Here is a 12,537-nt window from a genome sequence, read left to right on the forward strand (position 1 = left end):
CAACAACAACCACCAAGCATTTATCCCAAATATTTGGGGTCAACTACATGATTCCTATTTTTCCATTCTATTCTATTACGGGTCATCTCCTCTATTAAATTAGTCTTAATCATATCCTTCTTAGTTTCTTCTTAATTGCTAGTTTTTCTCTTAAGCTTTCTTTTATTTATTCTCTCTCTCTCTCTCTCTCTCTCTCTCTCTCTCTCTCTCTCTCTCTCTCTTTTATCCATCCCCCCTTTCCCCTCTTTAAAAATAAAAAAAACTTCCCTCTTTAAAAAATAAAAAAACTAACTCTTGTTTTTGTTAGATCTTGTTCCTAATTTTCTTCAAAAAACTCTCACTTGACAATTTGATGGAGTTAATCAATAATTGATCTACTTAGTAAACTTTAAATTTTCTAATTCTTAGTTAGTTTTATACGAAGTCAACCTTTTATGATAACTCTAAATAAATTTATTAAAAAATAATTTTCAAAGTAATATGCTTCGCATAGTCTTTGAACTCCAAGATAGTTCTATCTTACTAAGCCTAAGTTGACCGAGTGATTAAGCCCGAGGATTATTTACATAATTAGCGACCTAAGCCTAATTAAGTTGGGATCCATTTCTCCAAAACCCCTTAAATGGTCACTTAGAAAGCCCAAAAAAGTTGAACAAAATCACCAAGAAATAAAGGGCAGAATATATATAAGTATATAATTATATTTATACATGCTCTTGAAAAATATTTTGATCAAGATACTTGAAATATTATTTGAAACAAAAGTTGGCATGTTCTTTTCAAAATTGTTAATTAAATTTCTAAGTTAGGCTTGGTTTTGCATAACTATAATGAAAAAAATTCTAAGGGATTTACTTTAAAATTATACATAAAAAAGTTTTGTTGAGTGAAAACTAGCTATAATTAGATTGTTTAAAGGCATCAAGTGAACTAATTATTTATTGACTTCTTTAAATTGGCAAGTTAATTGAAATTTATGGGTATATTCACTACAAACTCTCATGAGACTACAACTCACCCTATACGGTAACTTAAAGGTTTAGAGGCTTGTTGTATGCACTAAATACAATAGCGATTCTTGTGAAAGTGAGTTAGATTTTTTTCCTTTCTTTTTCATTGCTAGAGGACTAGCACAGGTTTAGGTGTGGGATGTTTGATCATCTTATTTTATTACATTTTTATACCCTTATTATCTATCTTATTTGAATAAATATATTACTAATAACATGTTTTACCTTAATTTACAAACTAATAAAGAGTTAATGAATAACAGCCCATAAGAATTAAATTCTCTTATTTTTCAAAATTTATTAAAGCCCAAAATGAAGATAAAAAGAGACCCAAAAAAGCCCGATTATTGAAGAAGAAATCGAGTTAAGAAAACTATCAAAACTCCAATTCGGTTAAAAAGTAGTAGGTCGGACAATTAATTGGCTAATCGGCTGGCCAACCATTTGGTTTGTAACTGAATCAGATTATGGCTGAGATTTAATCATTGTTCCCAAGTTAAATCGAAGGGTCACTGTTTGCTGTTGTAGGCTATAAATAGGGATAGAGGATGAGGAGTTTGAGTGTGAATTTTTTTGTAAAACTCTATTTGGAGATGTGGGTTACTCTAAATTGAGAAGATCTTTCAAAATTATAAACTTTATTTGCAATTAATAAAAAATTTATCTGTTTGTATTTTTCTTTTCTTCTATTTATTAATTGATGAAGATGAAGAGGAAAGTAAATATTTTCTTCAAGAGGCTAGAACCCTCTTGCAACGTTAGTCTTCTTCTTCTCTTGTAATTAGTTTAATTTCTTGTTATAGTTAGTTTTATTTTTCATGCTTTTAATCTGTCTTCTCGTATAGATTTACTGTCATGCTCTTTTATTTTGTTTATTTTCTTGAATTTTTATTTTGTAGTATAGATTTATTTTTATATTTTTTAGATTTATTTATATGTTCTTTTATTTTTGTAGTTTAGATTTACTTTTATGCTCATAGTTTAGCTCTCTATTTTCTTATTCTTATGCTTATTTTTATTTTTAACTAGTTCTTTTTTTCCTGTATTTTCTACTCTTTCTTTAATGCTTTCTAGTTTAGATTTATTTATTTATTTTCATTTTCTAAAATATTATAGGAATTTTAGAATTGTACGAAGCTAGTTTGATTTCTTTTATGATCTATGGATTACTATCTTATGCTTAAAATAATCATGTTTAGGATAATCGACTAGAAAATTAATTTGTAGAAGAAGAATTTGATAATCTATGCTTATTTTGAGTGGTTTGACAAGTTATGCTTATAAATTCTAGAATTAATATACAGTTATTGTCCTTTTCATAAATGTTAATTTTACTTAGATGATAATTTGATAGGATATACTTTCTTTAAGTGGTTTGATAGTTTATACTTAATAAATCTAACGTAAAATAGAATAAAAAGAGAGTAGTTTATAAATCCTAAATGAACTAAGCTAGTGGATTCAATTCTAGATTCCTCTGATTTTCTCCATCTTTTACTTATTATGATATTCCTCTTTTTGTTCAAATTTCTCTTTATTGATTTTGTTCTTTTCTATTTTATTATTTATTTTATTGTTTACTTTCTTGATTTTATTTTTTCTCTATTTTCTTCATCTCTTTTTCTCCCTTCTTGATCTAGTTTCTTATTTGCAAATAACCACACTTACCCTATATATCTCCACATGTTCACTCCTAATTGTCAGTACACAACTTAGAAATCAATCTATATTATTTTTACAACACCTTACTCGAGGGATCAACATCTTTCTATACTATGACTTGATAGCTATGCACTTACGACTTTATTTTATTTACCCCTGTAATCCGGTACATTTTGTTCCTAATTTCTAGAAAGAGAACAAAAAAAATTTCTCATAATCTCGTTGTTATCATACTACTTTCCCAATGCTTTTTATTTATTCACAATGTCCATGAATCGGGTGAACATATCCTGAATACTCTCCGAGTCCTTCATCTTGAAATTCTCATATTTATTAGCAAGTATCGTAAGTTTAGCTTCTTTCACCTGTGACAGTCCCTCTTGCGTAACTTCTAAAGTTTTTCAAATTTCCTATACAATAGAATAATTTCACACATGGTTATATTATTTAACTGTTAAAGAACAATAAAGAGCATCCACAGCTTTTGTATTTAAAGTGTATGTCTTTTTTGCCTTGAGCGGTCCACTTATCTGTAGGAGTAATAATGGTAGTATCTTCTACAATGGTAGTGAGCTCATTATAGCCGTTCTCTACACTTCTCCAAACATCATAATTGGTGGACAAAAAAAAACTCTCATGTGCTTTTTTCAATAGGTGTAGTTTATCCCATTGAAAAGTATGTCAGTTAACTAGATGTCCCTCAGAAAAAGTCATTGCGATTTTCAAAACTAGACATCTCTATCCTGGATTGTGAATTCTAAAAATGGGTAACGAGGCTCTGATACTACTTATTAGATCTAATAGAGTTGCTGTCGTTTTTCACTAAAAACATGGAACATGTAGTGAATTAGATAAAATAAAAATGATCAATGATAAATAATTATAAATAACAACCAACCAAGAACACGCAAAATTGTATAGTAGTTTATTAATAATTATACGTCTATTATTTATTCTCATGAATGGGCTTCCTCACTATGTCGAGAGCTCTCCTAAATAACAAACCTAATTCGGTAGGCTTACAAAACCGCACCCTGAGATCTACGCAAAATAAGTCGTCTAACATAACTCTTCACGATGAGTACCACCTAGTCCTAGCCAGTCCCAACTGTTAATTCCAACCGGCTTGACTATGTTATAAAAATAAGTTTAATCAAAACCAAATAATCACAAATAAGCATAGAAAATATGAAAGATCTTATAGCCCTTTCGATAAACAAATTATCATTCGATGAATCTAAGAGTAGCATAATGAACAAGGGTGTAGATGATGAATCTAAGGACAACTCTACTTGTTGAAGCGATCCGGGTATGTCGTAAGCAATAAGAAAGAGTTTGTCGAGGCTCCGGGAGTCAAAACCTTCAATACAATCTCTTCTCAAATCAAAATCCTAGAATTCTCTATTCTCTCTATCTCTTTCATTGATCTATATAGTTCCTAATGGGTCAGGAAAGAGATATCCTAAATGTAGTAGAGTTTGGAGATTAAAGGTAGCTAAGATTAAAACTTAAAATCTATAATTAGCCGATTTTACCATTGATGGTTGCTCTTGACCATCGATGGTGTTTAGGCATCATTGATGAGTTCCTACACACTATCGATGATCTATAATCCTGTCTTTGGAAAATCATCAATAGGTTCCTATAGCAATCGATGAGCTCACCACCATCGATGAGTCGCTATTGACCATCAATGGTTGGATGGCTAAAATTAACTTTTGAGCTGATTTTCACGTCGTTTTGCCTCGTATATATCTTATACCTATATTCACATGTACTATATGATGTTAAACAATTATTAGTACCAAATGATAGTTTGTTATTACTGAAACAAGTGATATTGTACGGACTACGTCCTAACACATCAATGATCCATACTCTGTCATCGAGTCAACTTCCTGATGACCCTTCTTTAGTTGATTTTAATTCTGTTTCACCTCAAACTTGATCCTCACTTGTTCAAACCTGCACTAATCATCTTAAACACAAGTTAGACTTAAATGAATATTTGTTATTATTCATATAGAACACATTGTATGAACAATGTCCTAACAAAATATTCTCTGCACAAAAGAACTACTTTTGTGCTTAATGAACTAGCATATGCGAACGAAGGTATCATATGTGTGAAGCAATCTTATTCGAAGCTCAATTTGTTGCTTAGCATCATTTCCAATTTGCTCATAAATGAAGTATTTAGTTGTTGACTTGATTCTTGCCATGACTTCCTCTCGAGGAACATTCAAAATGATGTATCCATCCTGAATTTATATTTAAATTTAAGTAGTTTCAAAAAACAGGGGGAAAAACTCTGGTTAGGTGTATTGATTGCTTGTAATGGACCATTTAAAATAAAACATGAATTTAGTGACAGAAGATAGTTGACTAAATATTGGTTAATCTATCTTAATTGTTAACCACGAGTATATTATTTTAGAGCAAAAATAAATCTCTTCTTCATACAATTATTCGTTCAATATGTTTAATAGATCACTTAAAAACTCATTTATCTCTCTATTATTGATCAAATTATTCTTTATGCCTCAACCACGCCTAGATTATTTCAAAGATATAAGATTCTCTTCCTCATTATGAAAGAACCAGCTGTTCAGTGACAAATCAATAATTACTTTATTCAGTGAAAATTTGAATCTTCAACTTTTTCTGGTCAATTACTTTATTCAGGGATAAATCCATAATTTTAAACTAAATTAAGAGTTAATAAAATGTTAAAAGGAGTAATGCATAACTGAGTGAGGGTAGCTTCATTAAATCGGTAATCTTTTGAGCAATTTGCTTGTCATTGTTGGCTACCTCTTCAAAAAACGTACTTTGCACATGGAAGGATTTATTAGTATTTGTTCCTATTGTAAATTTCACACAAGCCTCTTAACTTTAGAGAATTTTGCACAAAATCCTTTGAACTTTATAAACCAGAGAAACCATCCAATATTGAGAATTCTTATAAACAACGTTAACAAGTAGACTAAAATGTCAAAAAACATGACATAATTGTTGTGTCTTGTTCTTTCACATGCATATTCTTTATTCAAATTTGACGCAAAGGACATTGCTAATGCCTTTTGAGAGAAATCGGATCATGCGAAGCTCGAACAATCTAAGAAAAAAGGTTGAATTTCGGTAATAGTTTGACGTGCAACTTCGACAGACCTTAACTTTGAGTCCCTTCATAAAATCGTTATTATTATATATTTTCCGAAAGCTCAGGAAGTGATCTACAAGTTGAACCACTTCATTGTTCCAACTGAGTTTTAGGGTCAAAGGAATTCGTCTTTAGGCTCAAACTATGTGTCAAAGAGTTTTGGTTCAATTTATCTAGCTTTTATGAAAATTCTTTTATTTTAGAAAGTCTAATTGTCTCAGGAAAAGTTATTTTAGTACTTTTGCTTTATTTTACACCTTATACAAGGGAAATGAATTTGTAAACTCTTTAGAGTGGTTATTATTAATTTTAGAAGTTTTCCATTCATAACATTTCTAGGGTTTGTGTTGTTTTGTTCGTACAAGAATGAGTAGTTATCTCTTTTGATTACGCTTTCGCTACATAAGTTGGTATTCAGAGCCAGACTATTTTTTGATATGGCTACCAATGATAATGAAGTTAATCACCCTCTCCTTGATCTTGCGCATGTTGAGAAAATCCATCACAGCTATGAGGAACTTGATTACTGCCATAAACAGAGAAAACCAAAATGAAGTCAATGACGATGTGTGTGCCTGGGATGTTGCCCGTGATCGACCCGCTAAGGCTGGTGTACATGCTCAGCATCAAAATCAAGATGGTGAGAATTCAGATCTAGAGGATTTTGGAGTGTTTGAGGAAGACATTGCTCTTAATGAAGGGAGACATGATCCTAATTATCACTCTAAGGTTAATGACATTCCATGCTTTTTGGGATAACCTACACATTGAAGATTTCTTTGATTGCCTTCACCAGATCAAGAAGTTTTTCTAATTTCAATCCATCCAAGAAGGAAAGCAAGTTTCTTTGGTAGCCTACAGGTGGAGCTGCAACATGGTGGGATCAATTTCAACTTAACTGAACTCGCCAACACAAACTAGCAATTCGTACTTGGCGTCATATGGAGAGGGATCTATGATCAAGATTCTTGCCCATGAATTATGAGCAAATCTTATTCACCCAATTCTAGATTTATTGCTAAGGTATGGTTTCTGTTCATGAACACACTGCTGAATTTCTTACTTTGTCGAGCATAAACAACTTGAATGAGTCCGAATCAAATGGCTTGAAGAACTCGATTCAAGGCAAACTGGTGCTACATACTATTTGGAGACTTGATGATGCCTATAACCTGGCACTCAAGGCTGAGGCGCAATTGTACCCTTGCTTTTAGCCTTTAGCCTGCGATTCAATGAATTGTGACTCTGGTAGTGGCAAAAAATTTGAAGAATCATCACCGCCTACAAAGCCATAGATTACTATAACATCATTTTCTCCCTCAACTTTGGCTAAGAAGGTGGCTGGAACCAGCATTCACCTTGTTCGTCGGGCGCGACTTCTCGGGAATATTATCCTAACCCCTATGCTCGGCCGATACAGGGAAAGTGCTTTAAGTGTGGTGAACCAAGTCATCTATCTAGTAATTTTCATGCTCGTGGTTGTCTTAACATGGTGGGTCATGATGATGGTCGAGTTGATGAGGATGTCTTTGGTGAGGAGGATGTCACTTATACCCCAACGGATGAGGATATCGATGACATTGATGATTACCCTCCTCACTCTTTGGTGGTTTGCAAGATATAATTAGCTCCAAGAACTAAAGAGGATCCACAACGACACAACATCTTTATACTCAATGCACTATCCGCAGAAGATTTACAACATGACCATTGATAAGTAACAAGAACTTTGTTTCTCAAGATATTGTGAAGTGCCTACAATTACCCACCGAGAAGCATCTATAACTTACAAGATCAGTTGGGTTAAGTCTATGGACGATGTTAAGGATATTGAATAGTGCCGAATTTCATGCTCCACTGTTAAATATAAAGATGTCATCTTGTGCTATATAGTTGATATGGATGCTTGCCATCTGCTGCTAGAAGATCTTAGGAATTTGATCTTGATGCCATTCACTGAGGCAAAAATAACACTTACTCCTTTTGAAAAGATGGTATTCAATTTGCACTAGCACCTTCACACAGTGAACCAGTCCCAGCAGTTGGCGAAGTCAGATGGTATATATTTTCTTATTATGCAGGGTACAGACTTTCATGCTGCGATATAGGAAACTACGATAGTTTTTGTAGTAGTATTCATTGGCATCTTGATTTCAGCTCCTTCATTTCCTTCTCTTGTCTAACCTAATAGAACAATTGTAATACATTAATATCATAATAGGTATATATGTAATTCTATATGTTACCTCATATAAATATAGATATCGGCTCCTCTGTTAGGGTATGTCGAAACCCTAATTCCTCTGTTATCTCTCTTCTCTTCTTCATAATATTTCACATGGTATCAGAGCAGGCCTAAAATTCTAGCAATACAAACTTCGACTTCATGGCGTCCTCAGCATCATCCTCTTCAAGTACAACAACCTCAACTTCAACTTCATCTTCCTCGAGCTCCTTAAGGAATCCGACTTCCTCTGTCCCTGTTTCTTCGACTACATGCAACCCTTTGTGTTCCACATTGATCCCGACGACTCGAATTCCATCTCTAACCTCGATGACTCCAATTCCATCAGCGAATTCGACTTCGGCCACAAGTCTGACCATGACGACTCTAATTTCATCTCAGAGTTCCACATCGATCCTGCTCTCTTATGCCTTTTTCGAGATCTCACAACCATTCACGACTTCAATACCTCTATCGATGCCTCTTACACCCTCCATCGGTGAATCAAATCATATGTTCTCTCTTTTGCACAATCAACAGACGTTCCCCACATCCACAATAGTGTTTTGGACGCCACCGCAATCAGTTCGTTCTCATGCCCTGTTCCCGTCATCCACACCAACCATGGGGGTTGATCAATTTTCTTCAGGGTTTCATGGCTTGAATCTCTCAAGTGGCCTTACTCCCTCCATGCCTAATTCAAGTTCGTTCTTTTCTTCAGCTTTAGTGACGCCGAATGTTATGAATCTTGTCACAGTTAGACTGACAACTATTGAAGATTATTTAACTTGGAAAACACAATTCACCGCGTTATTGATTTCCCATAATTTACTTGGTTTTGTTGATAGATTGTGTCCTCCTCTGCTAATGTATGTTGCTGGTGTTCAACTCAATTCTCACTACATGACATGGATTCGGATCGATTGGAGCCTACGCTCGTGCTTATTTGCTACTTTATCTCGAGAGGTTTTAGTTAAAGTTCATGATCTTGCACACTCTTTTTAGATTTGGGATCGATCACAGTGTCGCTTCTTTACAAGCAGTCTTACTCATGTTATGGAATTGAAACGGAGTATTACTATGATCAAGAAAAGTGTAAATCAATCAATAGATGTTTATTTGTGAGATAAAAGTTGTTGCAGACTCACTTGCTACGATTAATTCCCCTTTTGAGTGATACAAAGCTCGTGCAACACACACTTTTTGGTTTGAACAGTGATTATGAATCGCTCATCACGACGGTGACCTACTTTGGCAACAATATCACCTTTGATGACCTTCATTCTAAGTTAATCCTCCATGAACAACGTGTTCGCTATTTGAAGGAACAAGATCCCTCATCATCAAGCTCTCGTCGCTAGCATAACCACTTTAGGTGGCACGAGTGCTTCACTTGCAGCTATAGCACACCCAAACGACGCCAACTTGGGGGTATAGCAGTAGCCCACTTTGGCCTCGTGCGGCTGGCACGGCAGTGGATCATGGCAAGGCCACCGTAGTCATGCTTTCCATAGTGGTCGTGGGCGCACATCATCAGGTGGCCGTGGCTTTTATGGCCGACATGATTTTTGTGCACAAACGCGGAGTCCTCAGCTAAATCAAGCCAATGGTAATATCTCCTTTAATTGTTCAGATATTATTGACACTACTACTTCTAATTACATGATCTTGCTTCTAACTTGGCCTCTAATGGGATATTGGGCTCTTGTCCATCTACAATTGTTTGTCAATTTTGTTTTAGTCCAGGTCACACTACTGCATCTTGTTCTCATTTTCTTTCTCAAGGGGGTACTCCGCATTCTGTTTCAAGCCTTTACATTGCTCCATCATTTGCTGCTATGTCTCATGGCGATGTTATGTCTCATGGTGATGCTAATGAGGCCTTGTGGAATCAATATTCAGCCGCGTCTTCTCATATGACACCGTTTGAAGGTATATTATCTCGAAATCCTCCTTATACCAGTCAAACTAAAATCCTAGTAGGAAACGATAATCTTTTACCATTGGTGATGTACATTTAAATTTTTCTGCCACATCGCTTCGTCTTATCTCCGTGTAAGTTAAAGCACAATTTAATATATGTCAAACATTTATATGATGATAATAATTATGTGGTTAACTTTGAGTCTTCTTCTGTGCATGTTAAGGACAAAACCATGGGGAAGGTTCTTCTTCAGGATTCCAGTAAAAATGGTGTCTACCCACTTTCTCTTCTATTGAGTCTGATTCTGCCACAGCTCTCGTTTCCCTGACTGATAAAGGAGATTTATGGCAATGTTGTTTAGGTCATTGTAGTAGTTGTGTCTTAAATTAGCATAGGTCCAATAATGTCATTGTGACGACAACAAACTTTGATAAAAAATATGTTTTATGTAACCTTGGAAAATCGCATCGATTACCTTTCTGTAATGTTGAGCATTCCTATAGTACTCCATTATATTTGATTCATTTAAATGTTTAGTAATCGCCAATTCCGTCTAATTTGGGTTTTCAATGTTATGTTTGTTTTTTTTTTGATGATTGTACTCAATTTACTTGGATATATCCTATGAAATTAAAATCAAAAGTTTTTACTCATTTTTGTCACTTTTAAAAGTTGGTTGGAAACTTGTTTTCTTATAAAATTCGGATGTTTCAAAGTGGTGGTGGTAAAGAATTTGAGAACAAAGCTTTTAAACAACTTTTTCTAGAAAATAAGATTAATTTTTGCAAGTCATGCCCTGACATGCCACAAAAAAATGGTGTGACTGAGTGCAAATATTGGCTCATTGTTGAGATGGCACGTACTTTTTTGATTAATGCTCAGTTGTCATCTTATTTTTGGTATGATTCTGTCTATACGGTTGTATTTGTGATTAATTGATTACCTACTCCTCTTTTAGATGTAATCTCTCCCTATCAACGACTTTTTAAAAAGAAACCTGAATTTGATTTTCTTCGAGTTTTTGGTTGTGAATGTTTTCTGAATATTTCAGCTCAAGTTACCAACAATTTTCAGACTTGTTCTAAACGTTATATTTTCTTAGGTTATGCTCCTCATTATAAAGGTTATTGTTGCTTTGATCCAGTTACGAGTCGTGTCTTTGTTAGTCATCATGTTCGATTTCATGAGTCTATATTTCCCTATTCCATCTTTATTGTTAACAAGTCACCTGACTCGTCTCCTCTTTTGTTCATCACAAGTTTAGCCTTGTGCCCATCTACTTCTCCTTTGGAGTCCTCTCTCTCTCTCTCTCTCTCTCTCTCTCTCTCTCGGGTTTTCAATGTTATGTTTGTTTTTTTTTTGATGATTGTACTCAATTTACTTGGATATATCCTATGAAATTAAAATCAAAAGTTTTTACTCATTTTTGTCACTTTTAAAAGTTGGTTGGAAACTTGTTTTCTTATAAAATTCGGATGTTTCAAAGTGGTGGTGGTAAAGAATTTGAGAACAAAGCTTTTAAACAACTTTTTCTAGAAAATAAGATTAATTTTTGCAAGTCATGCCCTGACATGCCACAAAAAAATGGTGTGACTGAGTGCAAATATTGGCTCATTGTTGAGATGGCACGTACTTTTTTGATTAATGCTCAGTTGTCATCTTATTTTTGGTATGATTCTGTCTATACGGTTGTATTTGTGATTAATTGATTACCTACTCCTCTTTTAGATGTAATCTCTCCCTATCAACGACTTTTTAAAAAGAAACCTGAATTTGATTTTCTTCGAGTTTTTGGTTGTGAATGTTTTCTGAATATTTCAGCTCAAGTTACCAACAATTTTCAGACTTGTTCTAAACGTTATATTTTCTTAGGTTATGCTCCTCATTATAAAGGTTATTGTTGCTTTGATCCAGTTACGAGTCGTGTCTTTGTTAGTCATCATGTTCGATTTCATGAGTCTATATTTCCCTATTCCATCTTTATTGTTAACAAGTCACCTGACTCGTCTCCTCTTTTGTTCATCACAAGTTTAGCCTTGTGCCCATCTACTTCTCCTTTGGAGTCCTCTCTCTCTCTCTCTCTCTCTCTCCTCTCTCTCTCTCTCTCTCTCTCTCTCTCTCTCTCTCTCTCTCTCTCTCTCTCTCTCTCTCTCTCCACATTTCTCGACATCTAGCGTATCCCCTGTGTCTTCTCCAATCAACTTGAGTTCTTCTACATCCCTTCCTGTGCATTCTCTACCATCACACACAACATCCGTGCACTTACTATCTAAAACTTCCTCAGCTTATCTGTCACCCCAACCCTGGTTGCCTAAGTTGGGTCCCCTGCTGCTAGTGCACTGCTGCTATCTGCTCCATTACCACTAAATCCTCCAGTCGCTGCACTATCGCTGGTTCCTATAGCACCGCCAGGGTCTCCAGCAGCTCCTGTAGCTAATTCCTCTTGGCCACAGGAACTGCGGGCCGAGCCAAGTTCTACTGTGGTCGTGCTTGGTGCCTCAGCTGTTCCCGAGACTACCTCCTCTCCTCTATCACGTGAGCTTCCACCTCTCAA

This window comes from Asparagus officinalis, chromosome 3 (genome assembly GCF_001876935.1).
Source record: "Asparagus officinalis chromosome 3, Aspof.V1, whole genome shotgun sequence".
NCBI lineage: Eukaryota > Viridiplantae > Streptophyta > Magnoliopsida > Asparagales > Asparagaceae > Asparagus > Asparagus officinalis.